This window comes from Solanum dulcamara, chromosome 2 (genome assembly GCF_947179165.1).
Source record: "Solanum dulcamara chromosome 2, daSolDulc1.2, whole genome shotgun sequence".
NCBI classification, from domain to species: Eukaryota; Viridiplantae; Streptophyta; class Magnoliopsida; order Solanales; family Solanaceae; genus Solanum; species Solanum dulcamara.
The window spans coordinates 70,439,249-70,456,132 of NC_077238.1; positions in this window are offsets into that span (position 1 = coordinate 70,439,249).

The window sequence follows — 16,884 nt, forward strand, 5'->3', positions numbered from 1 at the left end:
AAATTTAGAAAATTCATTTATTCTGTTGAAATCGTAAAAGAGTTATGTTAATAATTTCCTCTCTTTAAAGTTACATTGAGGTATAATGTAATGACCCATTAGATCATTCTGAGAATGAGTCCTCATCCTTTCATACGAGATCCTTCCCGTAAAATTTTAATGGGTTATTTGGACTATTCGGTAACTTTGGTTAATTAGTTGAGGGATAATTCTAGAGAATTAATTTAATTGATGGTCTAAAGTATTAATTTATTTAATACTCTATACCACTTTTCTTGTATTTATTAAATTAGGTTAGTAGGGTTTGTAAATTTTAATACATAATTAGTTCGGAAAAGGAAAAAAAATAATAAAAGAAAAGATTATTTTTATATATATATATATATATATATATAATATGATGGCCTAATTCCATCAGATGTAACGAGAAAAAAAAAGAGAACTGCGACGTCGATGGAAAAAAATTGAAAAAAAAAATACGGAGGAAGAAAGAAAAGAAAGGGGAAAAGAAAAATAAAGGAGAAGAGAAAAATAGGGATTTTCATTCCAAAGCGTCAAGGTAATTATTCTCATCCTTTCCATTAAATTTTCATGTGATTATGAACATATTTTTAGGGTATATTGGTGGAGAAATAACACTGAAATAAGAAAATATGACCCTAGGGTTCTTCATATAAAATCTTGATTTGGGAGTCGAATAACGATACGTTTTAGCTGAAATTTGACATGTGAGTTTATTTTATCATAAGTAAAAATAATCGAAAAGAAAATTTTAAATTTGACTTCAATGACTTGGGATGACTTTTTGACCCAATTTTTTATTCGAAAATAAATATTGCAATGTGAGTGTCATTGGATTGGTATTCTTATGAAGATTATGTATTTGAACAGATTTTAATCGTTAGAAAGCATTACTGTAACACCCCATAAATATTATTGATTCATGGATCCTTTCTTTCATGAAGTCCAAATAAATTATCAAAGTTTTCTATTTAATTCAAGCATGAAACTTTATGGATTTTTCATATCATAATTCCAAATGCATAGATTATTAAATATATGAAATTTAATTACCTATCTTATATTAACTTATATTGGCTTTTAAATGCATTAAATTGTTGATTTATCAAAAGTCCTTATATGAAGGCATGAAAAGATTTTGATCATGTTCTAAAGTATTTTGATCATGTTCTAAAAGTATTTTGATCATGTTCTCTCATGCCTAAAGATTTTGATCATGTTCTAAAGTATTTTGATCATGTTCTAAAAGTATTTTGATCATGTTCTAAAGAAATTTGATCATGTTCTAAAGTATTTTGATCATGTTCTAAAAGTATTTTGATTATGTTCTCTCATGCCTAAAGTAATTTGGGCATAACTTTTCATAGGATGGTCCAAATTAGGTGATTCAAATTTCTGAATAACCACAACATCATTACCTACAACTTTCATTAAGAACATATCTTAAGATTCGGATTTTAAGTAGATCCAATAAATTGATCTTTGCAAGACATAGTGCTGTGACGGAATGGAGTGTTTGTAGAATAAAATTCATATCTCGATGTAGAATGCTCCAAATTGGATGATTCTTGAACTAACTGAAACTAGACTTCTATATCTACAATTCTTATGAAGACACCAAATCCTAATAAGGAATTTATCTTATTCAAACGTAGCTTCGAAAACAGATATTCCGTTAAAAGAGATTTCATCTCACCTACCATAGAAAGATCTAGAACCATTTGACATCATTCATGACATCAAAATTCTCCATTGAATTTTCAAGATCATCCTTTATGATTATGTTTATTTATTGTTAGGTCCCTCCTCCACACCTATAAATACCCACCTTATTTCCTCATTTTATTCACAAAGCTTTCTTAAGCAACTCTTCTCTCTATATACTTCTTTACTCCTTCTCAAATATAGTTTTAGTTTTAGTAGTATAAAAATACTACTCTAGTGATTCTTATACTCCGGGTAGTACACAAAATAAACCGGCGAGAAGAAAAGGCTAGGGGTCCAAGAGTGTTCCAATTCGAAGTAAAGCTTCCGATTTAAGGTATGTAAGGCTTTCATAGCATTGGATTGAGTTCGTCCATGCGCCCAATATTTAAATTCATTATAATTGAGTTATAGTTGAGTTTTATCCAAATCTTGAATTCTAAATAAATTAATTCTTCTTCTATTGAGTTTGATATATTTATGCATTAATATTATTATTATTGTTATCTCTCATATTATTGGAATTTTTGTTCATGGCTACTTTCCCATGAATCCTAATTAATTTGATGTTCATGAATATTTTTACACATGTTTTGAGTAAAGATGTTGGCTTTTTATTATTTTTATTGATAAAAAGAAAGTTATATGAATTAATACTATATATGTATTTTATTGAGTTTTGAAAGAGCAAAAGAGTTGAGTTTGAATGAATTTGAGCAAATGATATTTTAAGCAAGATATTTTGATGAGATATAAATGATGTTTTTGGAAGTATAATAATTGATGAACATGAAATGAGATGAGTTTGATGATTTAAATTAAAGTCCAATGAGACTAGATGATGAGTTTAATATGAGCACATATTTTGGGAGTAGTATTGAGCACCGAGTTGGGTAAGAGTTTAATTGACTCAAACCCCAGAACTACGTAGCCAACGTAGGATGGAGGCTATGCCTCTTAAGTCCCAAAAAGAGGACTTTGATGAGTGGATCCAAGATGGTGATGTTCTTTACCCTGGCAAGGTATTGGATGGATGTGGCAACGACATCGCTTCGTTGTATCATCGCTAGCTCATAAGTGATGGTTGTCGGTTAGAGAAACTCCCAATTGAGTAAGCATTGCTTGTTACTATTATTTTTATTATTATATTTTAAACTTGCATTACATATTGATGTTGAGATGATGTTGAGTTCTGAGCTGAGTTTTCTTGAGAGAAGTTTCTTGATATTTGTCCTTACCTTCCTGCCATTTTACATACTCGTACATTCCACGTACTGACGTCATTCGACCTGCATCGTTTTATGATGCAGATACAAGTGTTAGAGATCCTCAACAGGCGCTTCGTTGAAGATCATTATTTTTCAGCTATTTGGTGAGTCCTTCTTATATTCGAAGGAACTCTTTATCCTTTTATTATTGTTGAGTGTGATGTTTATTTTAAGGTAGCCATGGACATGTCATTGGCACCATCTAAGAGTATTAGAGGCTTCATAGACAGAGTCTGATGATGTAATTGAAGTAGTTCTCCTTAGAAACTACTTCTTCTAAGAATTATCTATTTTTCCTTTGATTATGACAAGCCCACAATTGGATTTCTTAAGTCTTCCACTGATGAACAAATGAGTAATGAGACCAAGTGGTTCTCTTGGAAGCCATAGATGGTTTCTGAGTGCCGGCCATGCCTAGGGTACCCTCTCGGGGCGTGACAAACTTGGTATCAGAGCACAGAGTTCAAGAGTCCTAGGGTGTCTATGAAGCCATGTCTAGTAGAGTCTTGCTTATAGGTGTGTCGTGCACCACACTTATAATCAGGAGGCTATAGGACATTAGGAATTATTTCACTTCTTTCATAATATGAATTCGTGCGATAGAGTTTAACTCTATAAAAGCTTCCTTTTTAATTCGTGCGTTTACACGTTTCAGACATGCCTCCTAAACGTTCAGCTAGTCAGAGGAACGCTGCCAGCACTGAGGTTCCACAGTCAGTGATGCCTCCACGGAGAACTAGGGGCCGACCTGCAAGGTTTACTGAGGTACCCCAAGTACCTACTGTTCAGACCACTCCTACTTCTGAGGAAGATTTTCGAGGAGCGATTGCTATGCTCACCCAGTTGGTGGCTGCTCGAAATAGTAGCCAGAGTTCACCAACTCCTAACTCTAGTTATCAAGAGCCGTCTGCTGCCATGAGAATCAGAGATTTTCTGAGAATGAATCCACCGGTCTTCACGGGCTCCAACGTTGATGAAGACCCCCAAAATTTCATTGATGAGATGTGGAAAATACTAAAAGCGATGCATGCTACAGAGATTGAGGGGGTTGAATTGGTGTCTTATCAACTCAAGGATGTGGCAAATGTCTGGTATAATCAGTGGGAAGAAAGTAGAGGTGAGGATGCAGAGCCTGCTCTTTGGGATGAGTTTGAAAGAGCATTTCTTGATAACTTCTTTCCCCAAGAGCTACGAGAAGCAAAAATTGAGGAGTTTGTGAACCTCAAGCAAGAGAGTATGACTGTGAAAGAGTATAGTTTGAAGTTTATTCAATTGTCCAAATATGCCCCAGAAATGATTCCTCATATGAGGTCTAAGATGAGGAAGTTTGTCTCTGGCCTAGGCAAACATGTAAAGAAAGAATGTAAGGCAATGCTAATGATTTCTGACATGGATTTTTCTAGATTGATGGTGTATGCTCAGCAGGTTGAGGATGACAAGAAAAAGGACCGAGAGGAACACCTAAGCAAGAAGGCTAAGTCTACTGGGCATGAGAATGAGCAGAAGCAATAGTACACATAACACGGAAATACAAGCATCTACAAGCTTAAACTGAGGTTTAGAAATTCACTTGCCTTAATTAATCAAGCAATTACACCGGTACTTGAGCCTTCCCTTTTCGTTGGGTCTCCAAATCAATGTAATCTAGTCAAATAAATAACCACAATAAGATTTTGAAACTAACAACACCCATATTATTATATGTCTAGCCTAGACCCAAAACCTACCCAAATCTATAATCAAGTTCTTAATGTTGACGTCAAATAACATGTCAACTCTCATATTTCCAAATTTTAAGCCTAGGGTTAGGTTCTAATTTCCCCAATATTATAAATTTAATGTAATTCATAAAATATAATATACCTAATATTTAATTATCTATTTTAATATATCAAAATTCAGGAACTAACTCATTCTATGTCATTGAAGTCAAATCTGAAATTTTCTTTCCGATTATGTTCACTCATGATAAAATAAACTCACATGTCAAATTTTAGCCAAAACGGATCGTTATTCGACCCCCAAATCAAGATTTTATATGAAGAACCCTAGGGTCATATTTTCTTATTTCAACATTGTTTCTCCACCAATATACCCTAAAAATATGTTCATAATCACATGAAAATTTAATGAAAAGGATGAGAATAATTACCTTGACGCTTTAGAATGAAAATCCCTATTTTTCTCTTCTCCTTTATTTTTCTTTTCTCCCTTTCTTTTCTTTCTTTCTCCGTATTTTTTTTCCCCAATTTTTCTTCTTCTTCTTTTTTTCGCTGCGCCGCTGTTCTGTCTTTTTGTTTTCGTTATATCTGATGGCATTAGGCCATCAGATTATATATAAAAAAACTTTTCTTTTATTATTTTTTTTTTCTTTTTCCAAACTAATTATGTATTAAAATTTACAAACCCTACTAACCTATTTTAATAAATATAAGAAAAGTGGTATAGGATATTAAATAAATTAACACTTTAGCCCATTAATTAAATTAATTATTTAAAATCACCCATCAATTAATTAAATGAAGTTATCGAATAGTCTAAAATTTACAATTTAAATGTACGGAATGAGTCTTTTATGAAGGGAAGAAGACTCGTTCTCAAAATGACCTAACGGGTCATTACATTATCCACCACTAAAAATCATGTTCGTCTTCGAACATAAAGAAGGAAAAGGAAGAATAGTTGACGTTACCTAAAGCTTGAGTTATTATATTCTAGAGTCGGTGTTCATCCCTCCAAGTGAGCTCCTCCTTAAGACCATTCCATCAAGATCAACTAGTAAGAATTGAATTTTTGAATCAAACCTTGGTAGATTTACAAATCAGGAGTGATTACCAAGCCATAAACTAACCCATGAATTCAATTTGAATCGAAACATATTGAATCATAGCACAACCACCAAGGAGAGTCTTTTCTCACATACTTACGATGAAGTTCTTAATACCGGCTACAACCAGAAGTGAACTTGAACAACCACCATATACTCATAATGTGCAAACCATCACAGGTTTTGTCAAGATTCCATTCTCACTACCAAAGCTTTCCACGATCTTAAGTTATACAAATCTGATCTTTAGGCATTAGGTACTCATTACTGGAGATTATGATTTATCTAACCCAAAGAATGAAATGATTGAATACCCTCCTAGCGAGCGATACACCCAAGCATACAAAACTTCTAATAACACTATCGAAAATGGTAGATCAGTAGTTGTGATTGTAAACAACCCTTAAGAGCGGTAACACTAGACCCATTGGCCCCCCCACATTCTACCATACATAGCCAGAACGAGATCCCGACGAGAGTTAAATCTTAAGACTGTTGGACAATTGTAAATATCCATGGTAGCTCTTCTACAAATTCTTATAAAAAGAATTGTGCATGTAAAATTACTATTATACTTCAACAATCCCTAACAACACCAAATCTATCACAATTGAGATGACCAAGTTTGCAAAAGAATCCTACCCTACCAAAAGGATATCGCAGGATCGGTACACCGATCAACCACTGGGGATCCATCCATTGAAGTAGAAACACGTGTAGGCATAGGCAGCGAATCATATTTCAAATCATGTCCAAAACAAAATAGGTAGTTACATAAGAATATACGAAATCAAGATCGAATAACACAAGATACTTCTCCCATAGTGCTTATATAACACATTTTCATTCATCTGACTCCATCACTTTGATTTATTTTTATTTTTTTTTGCTACCCACAATCAACCAGTCTGTTCTCTATACCAAAACTTCGAGAAGTTCTTGGTCACCTGAATAATCCTATATAATATGAGCACATAGCCTCTATTTACCCTCTAGTGCCTATGTAATGCATCACAATAGTTCGTATAACCCATCAACAGAGTAGTATCAACCCAATTCGATATCCTTAATAACCATGAAGAACTATATCCCATCTTGTCGTGCATCTATAAGTCACCTACCATAATTTGAGAGTCTAACCTTACATAAAACACCTAATCTTCGACACCTCACTATTTGTCATTCAAACCAAAAAAAACCTTCAAAAAGGTCGTTGTTACATCCCTCATAAGTATGTGTCGAACCAATTAACATTGTATAGTCATATCTGAACACAAGGGCAAAAATTCATACAATCTTCAACTTTGAACTAAGGATCTACACATAGTGTCTTATTTCTTATCATTTCTTAGATGCTTCCCATGAAGCAAATTTCAAATACCTTGAATTGTTTAATATATCAGACTCTTATTCCTTTTGCTAACTCATTTACCAACCTTATTCTTTTGAATCAAAATTTTAAGTGAAGCCCTTTCTTAGGCCTTTTAATGATCAAAAGTAACAACCTGTAAGACCCAAACTCTACACAAGTATTTTCAATTGCTCAAGATCTGATGTGATCGATCATTTCTCAGCTTACTAATCTATACCTTGACGAAATCTACTGCCATAATGTAGACTTAAAATGAACAGCTTAAATTTCGAATTCCATCCATGTAATCCAATCCCATTATCTATCAACATTAGCTCATATATTGAAGACCTTTATGAATTCACATATCTTAGCTATCATTGATCGCCTCTCCATTGATCTTATTGTATCCTTCGTTAAAATTTAATTATATCAGTTACCAAACTCGAAACCACAAAAGAACTTATTACCATACTCGAGTCAAACGCCTATAGAGTTATTTCTCAAATCTTATCCAATAATTGGTAACCCATATGAATAACACATAACACTGCCACCATAAACAGAACAAAATAAATAGAACCACGTGTCACTAAATTTAATTCTCCACTCTCTCTGAAGATACATTCGGCCCTTACAACCAGAGAAAATATCATTGTTCTCGCCTTGTTTCGAAGGCTATACTACATTCCACTAATTATTTTTATTTATGGATTTAGATTCTTTCAAATCTATTAGAGCGGTGTCTAAACACATTCTACGACTCTCCATACAACCATGCCACTCATCAAATAGTAGAAAACCAGAAATTTAGATACCTACAAGTCATTATTATCATATCGAATCTATTTAACCAAAAATCCTTAAAGTATGGTTGTGTCCTGATCATAATACATCACAAATTCTTATTACCGTTATGCTCAATAACCATTGCCATCATCTCGAAGTAAACCTTCTCAATCGACAAGACACCTTAAACCCAGTTATACCAATGAAATCCAATGGAATAAGCCAATTTTATGCGCACCCTCACTAAAATTCTTAATTTCCCTCACACAAGTATACTCACTGCTACTTTCTTTAACCATAAGCTTATCATTCTGATATCCATCCACTCCCTTGGAGTTTACGGTTAAATTACAAGTCCTCACTTAGAATTCTCGGGATAATTTCACAACCTAAATGCATTAATCATACCAAAATCCACCACTAAGATCTTCCTTATAACCAATGCTTACTCCAAGCATCCGTAGTAACAAACTAGTTAATTTTTCAAATGTGAATGCAACATCAAATCTCATCATATGAGAAGATGATACAACTGATAACTCTTTAAATAGTCTGTAATCACACTTAATAATCGATGTATTTGTTTTTGTATACCAATAGTAACACACCGTTAAAGTTGGATAGATCCACCACTACAATAAATCATACCCACCATAAAGATCATACCTAGATAGTTTACATCTTCCTAAACATTACGTAACTGTCATACATTACCAACACATTTCAGTTTCCAGTCAAAATCGATATCACTCTTCAATAGGTAAGGTCAATAGCAGAAGCAACACAACCCATAACCCTAACCAAATAATCACAAGTACCGCGGTAGTAGACTTATAATAACCCTTCCTGATATACATCCACCTTATCAAACCGTTGTAGAAATTCTGACCTCGATTAGCGTAAAATCATCCTTATCACACACTATGTAACTCATTCACTCACAACAAACTTCACGGTCTGTAGTCTCCAAGGGCACAATGCTCACAACATAGTCATTCCCCCAATTATACCATTCTCAATTGTAGAACCACTTCAAATATCGGATAGACCAAACAAGCGTCATTCTCGATGCTTAACCACTATCCAGAAATATAAGACGTTTATATAATCCTCCAAACCATTGTTCCTCTTTCTATACCATATCCTCAAAGTACATTATTGAACCATAACCTTACTTACTCCTTTAAAATCGTTGTGCATTACAAGTCTCACCATACATCCTTTCCATAAGTTTATTACTTCCACCTCCAAATTAAATCTAGACCACGTGATGACATTTCAACTACACGCACATAGAATTAGGCAAGAGTCACGACTATATATAAGAGAACGGAGTGAGGCAATAGATAGATCGGATCAAGGACGCACGATAGAGAATCAAAAGGTGAAGATATTTCCTAAAAGTCCTCATAGCCTCTCGAAGATAAGTACAGACGTCTCCGTACCGATCCTCAAGACTCTACTTAGACTCGGCTTGTATACACGTGAGACCTATGAATCTGGGGCTATGATACCATTTTGTCATGACCCGAATCCAGGTGTGATGGCACTCATCTCAACCCACCGAGATAAGTCAGCCTAAAACTCAACGGAAAGTAAATGCGGAAGTAATTGAGATAAAGAAAGGTTTAACTTAGTCAAAAATAAATAAATAATCTCAAAATCTTCCAAGACTGGTTGTCACGTGTACAAGCCACTAATACCTTACCGAAGTACGAAAAAGAATACAGTCACAATGTCTTTGTCTCTAGAATAGGACTAAAACATAATAAAAGAGTAAGAGGTGTCCGCTAGATGGATGTAACAGCTACCTCAACACTCGAGATGATAGCCTCAGATGTGGTAGAGAATACTAAGAGATCAAGAAGGTCCGGGCTCATAACCTACACAAGTGTAGAAGCAAGGGGTGAGTACCAAATAACACGGTACTCAGCAAGTGAATAACTAAAACTAAGCCAAACTTGATAGACACAAGTACTCCTGTCCTCCCAAACGAACCTCCTTAACTACAACCTGCATAAAACCAGTCCAACTCTATACTTGTACAATAACAACAGCAACATAGTCCACGAATACTCATCAATAACCTCATCAATGAATCATCTCCAGTCAAGTTCAGCATATACAGAGCAATAAAGGGGTAAACACGAATTCATAAATATCAACAAAATGCGATGCAATGCAATGACATGATGCATGTCTGTCTTATCGGTACACATCCGCTGAATTAGAGTTCGGAACCCATGGGGGACATTTCTGTCCATGTAACCTGCCACGGAGCGCGTGGCCCGACCCCTTTGTTTCATAATACCTGTCACGAAGCGTATGGCCCGACCCCTTTGTTTCATAATACCTGCACGGAGCGTGTGGCCCGACCCCTTTTGTTTCATATCATTTTCAATGTCAACACAATATGTCAGAACCAATGCAATCAATTCATGTTCATATAATTCACGATAATAATATGACAACAACCATAATTTTTCCTATCTCACATCAACATAGTCACTTCACATGCCCAAAATAAATCCATAATCACAACATATCAATTCCACCAATACATGTCATTAGATCACAATTTTCTACTACTCATCTCTATTTTTAAGGTTAATCATATAGTCAATAACCCATTCTAATTCTCATTACTCCCTAGTACACATAACACGGAAATACAAGCATCTACAAGCTTAAACTGAGGTTTAGAAATTCACTTGCCTTAATTAATCAAGCAATTACACCGGTACTTGAGCCTTCCCTTTTCGTTGGGTCTCCAAATCAATGTAATCTAGTCAAATAAATAACCACAATAAGATTTTGAAACTAACAACACCCATATTATTATATGTCTAGCCTAGACCCAAAACCTACCCAAATCTATAATCAAGTTCTTAATGTTGACGTCAAATAACATGTCAACTCTCATATTTCCAAATTTTAAGCCTAGGGTTAGGTTCTAATTTCCCAAATATTATAAATTTAATGTAATTCATAAAATATAATATACCTAATATTTAATTATCTATTTTAATATATCAAAATTCAGGAACTAACTCATTCTATGTCATTGAAGTCAAATCTGAAATTTTCTTTCCGATTATGTTCACTCATGATAAAATAAACTCACATGTCAAATTTTAGCTAAAACGGATCGTTATTCGACCCTCAAATCAAGATTTTATATGAAGAACCCTAGGGTCATATTTTCTTATTTCAACATTGTTTCTCCACCAATATACCCTAAAAATATGTTCATAATCACATGAAAATTTAATGGAAAGGATGAGAATAATTACCTTGACGCTTTAGAATGAAAATCCCTATTTTTCTCTTCTCCTTTATTTTTCTTTTATCCCTTTCTTTTCTTTCTTTCTCCGTATTTTTTTTCCCCAATTTTTCTTCTTCTTCTTTTTTTCACTGCGCCGCTGTTCTGTCTTTTTGTTTTCGTTATATCTGATGGCATTAGGCCATCAGATTATATATATATAAAAAAACTTTTCTTTTATTCTTTTTTTTTCTTTTTCCAAACTAATTATGTATTAAAATTTACAAACCCTACTAACCTATTTTAATAAATATAAGAAAAATGGTATAGGATATTAAATAAATTAACACTTTAGCCCATCAATTAAATTAATTATTTAAAATCACCCATCAATTAATTAAATGAAGTTATCGAATAGTCTAAAATTTACAATTTAAATGTACGGAATGAGTCTTTTATTAAGGAAAGAAGACTCGTTCTCAAAATGACCTAACGGGTCATTACAAACCATCTCCAACAATATAAACTAAAAGATAATCATCTTTATACTGATTTTAATGAAAAACGACATGAAATAACAAACATGATAGAAACCATTTTAAAATTCAAAGATAACACTATACCTATAAGACTATTGGTTGAACCAGAAGAAAATAATGATATGTTGGAAATACTACTAGGAACCACTTTCCTAGATAGTGTAAAATCATGTGATATACTTGATCATTGTATCAAGATTACTTACGACGATAAGATAATTTTCATATCAAAATGACAAGTCCATATAGTATCTATATCCCAATAGGAATAACTTATAAAGATTACAAAGCAGAATATTTTGCTGCCTATATAGATAACGAATCAGGAATATGTTGTTGTAGACCAGAAGTATTCTCCAAAGAATATCATCAAGAATTACCCATCACTAAGGAAAAAGATATATGTAATAATATCATAACAATGTCTAAAGGTATACTAATAGGATATTTTCTAATAAAATGTCCTCCATTTTATTTCCATAATACTGGACAAGATGTTCTACTAGGAAACAACTTTTTAGAAATATTTCATATTGTTTTATATGATAGAGTTTTATTTCGAATAAAATTCAAAACATCTTGCCAACATATTATTGTGGTAAAACGATTAAAAACTAATTACTCTAAAAGATTACCTATTCACTTTAAATCCCGCACAACCCAGTGTGGTGATATAGGATATCAAAATAGATAATAATTATCTATGGAAGGTTAGAAAATATTTAAAAGATACCCGCTTGTCGAGCCGATCAAGCTATCGAATTTTTGCAAGACGGTAAAGAAAAATGCAAAAAATTGCTATGTTTACTTCTAAAAGATAATAACGAAAACATGAAAGATTCTATTATTAGAACAAAATAAATATTAGATGACTATGACACAGTCATAGAAAATTGCTGGTTCGATAAGTCAAGTATTCGGGTAGGTATATTTTCATATATAATAACATGTTTAACAAGTAAAATAAAGCCTCCTGAGGAGGAATATGTTATGTCTAAAATTAACATAATTTTTTAATTAGAATAATTTTCCAGAGCAACATGATATTATAACAGCATAATATCTTAACTTGAATAAAAAAATAAGGGTCCAACACGCTTCCATACCTGTTCCATTTTGAAAAAAATTACACCAGGTATCCGTCGAGACTTTTATCGGATATTGCAATCCCAACCTGAAAACATGTAACTTCTCTGACGTTCCTTCAGCATAACTCAGCACAACCTTAATTTATTTTCTACTCTAAGGTGTAAGGGTGATATGAAAGAGGAGACTATTCTTTTTATAAAAGAAAAGTAATTATAACAGAAATAATAAAATTTTACTTCAGAAAATACTCACAAACTTTTTAGTTATTATTCATAGTGAAGATATTTGTACAAAGAAAAAGAAGGCTGATGATTTCTTGATGCCCCCTTCGTTTACAGACTGTCTCCTTTTATAGGCAAAGGAGACGAATTTCAACTGCGGACTTCAAACTTACATTCACATATACTTAATAGTTACTTGACAATGACATTTTGTCTACTAGTAAAAGGAAAAAGAAGAAACGACTCTTCTTCCTCATTTTTTCAAAGTAAACAAACTAATTGTCAAACTAGTAGGACACCCTATACTATCACTATTTACAAAATGACAAAAGGGTCATTACCCTACCAAATGCATCCTTATCTTTTTTGAATCCTTATCTTCTATCTTACAAAATGACAAAATTAGCTACCAGTCGCTTTCATCTCCTTATCTTCTTGTCTTGCAATTCTTATCTTCTATGCATCTTCTCAAAAGACAAAATGTTAGCTATCAGTAGCTATCATCCTTTTCTTTCTTCTTCTGCCTTATCTTCTCATCCTTCGTCCATTTGTCTCGTTCCTACAAGGATGATGCCGGGACATCTAAATCAAGTTTACATCCTATACTAAGGCCAACATACCCCACAGTATCAACAATATGCTCATTCAACTCTCCTTATAATATAACAAATAACGACAAGATACATATGCTTCTAAATATCTTAAAACCCGATAATAAGCCTAAAGCATGATTTTCTACCACCTAAGATATACAATCAAACTACCCAACCCAAATTCCAACTATTTCAATATGCTTTCACACATTCCAGCTCAATCTAAAGATAAGGTAAACCGTAGCCTACCTGTAGGCTAAACATGCGAGCTTTAATTCATTTTTCTGGAGCTTTTCCCTTTCGAACGGCCTCGGAATGCTGCCAAGCTGTCAAAAATAGAACCACAATGTCGGTATGGTCGTTTAGATACTAATTTCATAATTTTTGGAGATGGACCAATTTCGGGGTCGAAAACGGGAATTGTGGGACCCACATATGAAATTCTGAATTTGACCCCCAAAACAGGTTCTAAACATCACCCCAAGCTCAAAAATCAGATTTATAACACAATTCGGGGTGAAAAATTACGTAAGACGATCAAACAATCAATTCCCACATTTTCAAACTAAGAAAACAATATAAGGCAGCCTCTTTACACGTCGATTTCTCAAAAACGAAAATCTTTCAATCAAAACATATTACACCATGATGTTCCTTGTGAAAAACACCACAATCTAGCCTCAAGAATCACTCAAAACGGAGATATATTGACCAAGATACACTCTTCCAAAATTCCACAAAATTTCATTCCGAAAATGACTAAATCAGTAACTAAAAACAAATTTATACCTCAAACAAAGATTCTCCTCGCGTTTCTGATATTACCAAGAGATTCCTCACGAAATTATCTTGAATTTAGACCCTTGAATCACCAAAATTGGGTTTATATAGGTCAAGAAACAATTACTCAAAGTTCTTCAAAAACTCAATACGAAAATGGACACAGCTGCAATTAAAATTGCAATTTTTACCTGAATCGAATACTTCAAATCAGTTTTCAATCTCTCCAATGTATTCTCCACGAAAAACCTCATAATTTTGCCTTTTGAATCACCCAATTTGGAGTCCTAATACTCAAGTTATGGGGTTTTAAAGTTGAAGAAAAATCCCAAAAGTGGGACTGCTGCTTGCTGTCATTTTCAGATTTTGGATTTTCCAAAATCTCCGATGGGGTGCTTGGATTCATTCGGAATATGATAAAAATAAACCAAATAGGCTACCCCACTAAATTTGATGTTTCGGACTCAATGACGCATTCATAATTCCCATACGAGATCATTTTAATAAAAAGTGGATCCCACACCCACGAGTCATTTTAAGTCATATTCCACAATGGGCCTCGATATTAGTCCGGAAGCCTTGAAAAGTGAACGAAGGGTCGTTCTAGACCAAAATCAACATCCCGGAACTAACCACACTGTCAGAATTTTCATTCAAGCGCATTTTTCGAGAATGTTGACCAAAGTCAATCATAGACTAAGTTTCATAGTCAAAAGCGCCAAATGGCCCCAAACTCGTATCGATGGCCTCGATAGTCATTCCAATAGTGTTACTAGCCTAATTTGGTCATTCTAGAGCTGATGGAAACATCAGAATTTGAATTCGAGATTTTGTTGACCCAAAATTTGAAAAGTCGTAACTAAACCAACTTAGGTCTTCAAAATACCAAAACTGACTCGGGACCTCTAAAAATTCAACCAACACTTCTTCTAGACCAAAAACCATCACCCGAATCTAACACAGTCATCGGAATTCCATTCCGAGTATCGAAATTCCAAAAGTTGACCAAAGTCAAACCTTGACTTAAAGTTCCTCAAATTCTCAATTCAAGGCCTCAAATCTTCGTTACAACTCCAAAACTGATTCTGTACAGTCTCCTAAGCCTATTTTGACATTTCGGAGCTATTGGAATGGATGGAATTCCATTCCGAGACGCGTAGCTCCAATTGATCTGAAATACCACTTTTTAATACTTAAAGCTTATGAAACTCAAAATTTCCAAGGACTTAACTTTTCATGGGATTTTCTAAAAATCAACACCTGGTAGCAATTAAAAATGTCTCGGGGCATCTAAAGGGAGTGGTAAATGGTCATTTTATAAAAATTCCAAAAAATGACCTTTAGGGTCATTACAACATCCACTACTAAAAGAACTTTCGTCCACAAAAGTAAGGACAAGAGTATACCTGAAGGGTCAAATAAGTTGGGGAACTGCTCCCGCATCTTCTGCTCGGTCTCCCATATAGCCTCCTCAATAGGACGATGGCGCCACTGGACCTTAATCACAGGTATGAACTTAGAACAAAGCTGGCAAACATCTCTAGCTAGAATAGCAACTGACTCCTCAACAAAAGTCAGGCGATCATCCAACTCAACAGAGTCATACTGAAGCACGTGAGACTCATCTGGAATGTACTGGCGCAGCATAGAAACATGAAAAACAGGGTGTATAGCTGAAAATGTTGGTGGCAAAGCCAACTCATAAGCAACCTCTCCAACTCTCCTCAGAATCTCAAACGGCCCGATATACCTGGGGCTAAGCTTACCCCGCCTGCCGAATATCATCACACCCTTCAAGAGAGATACCCGTAAGAACACCTGATCTCCCACCTCAAAGCGTAAGGGCTGACGCTTGCGATCAACATAACTCTGGTGCCAACTCTGAGCTGTCCTCAACCTCTCCTGAATAACCTGAACTCTGGCTATGGCATCCTGAAGTAAATCGGTACTGTGTGGCCCAGGTTTTGAAGACTCAAACCAACCAACTGGAGTACGACAACGCCTACCATATAAGGCTTCAAATGGGGCTATCTGAATACAAGAGTGGTAGCTGTTTGTAACACCCTATATTTTTTTCACCAAGACTCGAACCGTTCTTATTATGCGCATAGGATCGAACTCGATGGTTTAATATCATAATACATCTCTAACACCAAGTTGAGTCCAAAGAATTAGTCTCGGCTAAGTTTTCGAATGAGTTCGTATAAGGTTCAACTTACAACGACCATATCTCTTTAAATATATCGAACTGGGTAACACATGACCTACCAAATTAAAGGTCGTTGAGTCTTCTTTCCAATGCCACTAAGATTTAAATTTTTGGAGTTCAGAGTCAAAAGTTATGATCATTTTACTATAGACTAGTACTGTAGGAATTTCCGGCCAGGGCGACCACTGCAGGAATTTAGGCTTGGCGCTCCAGTGGCGCCCGGCGCACTAT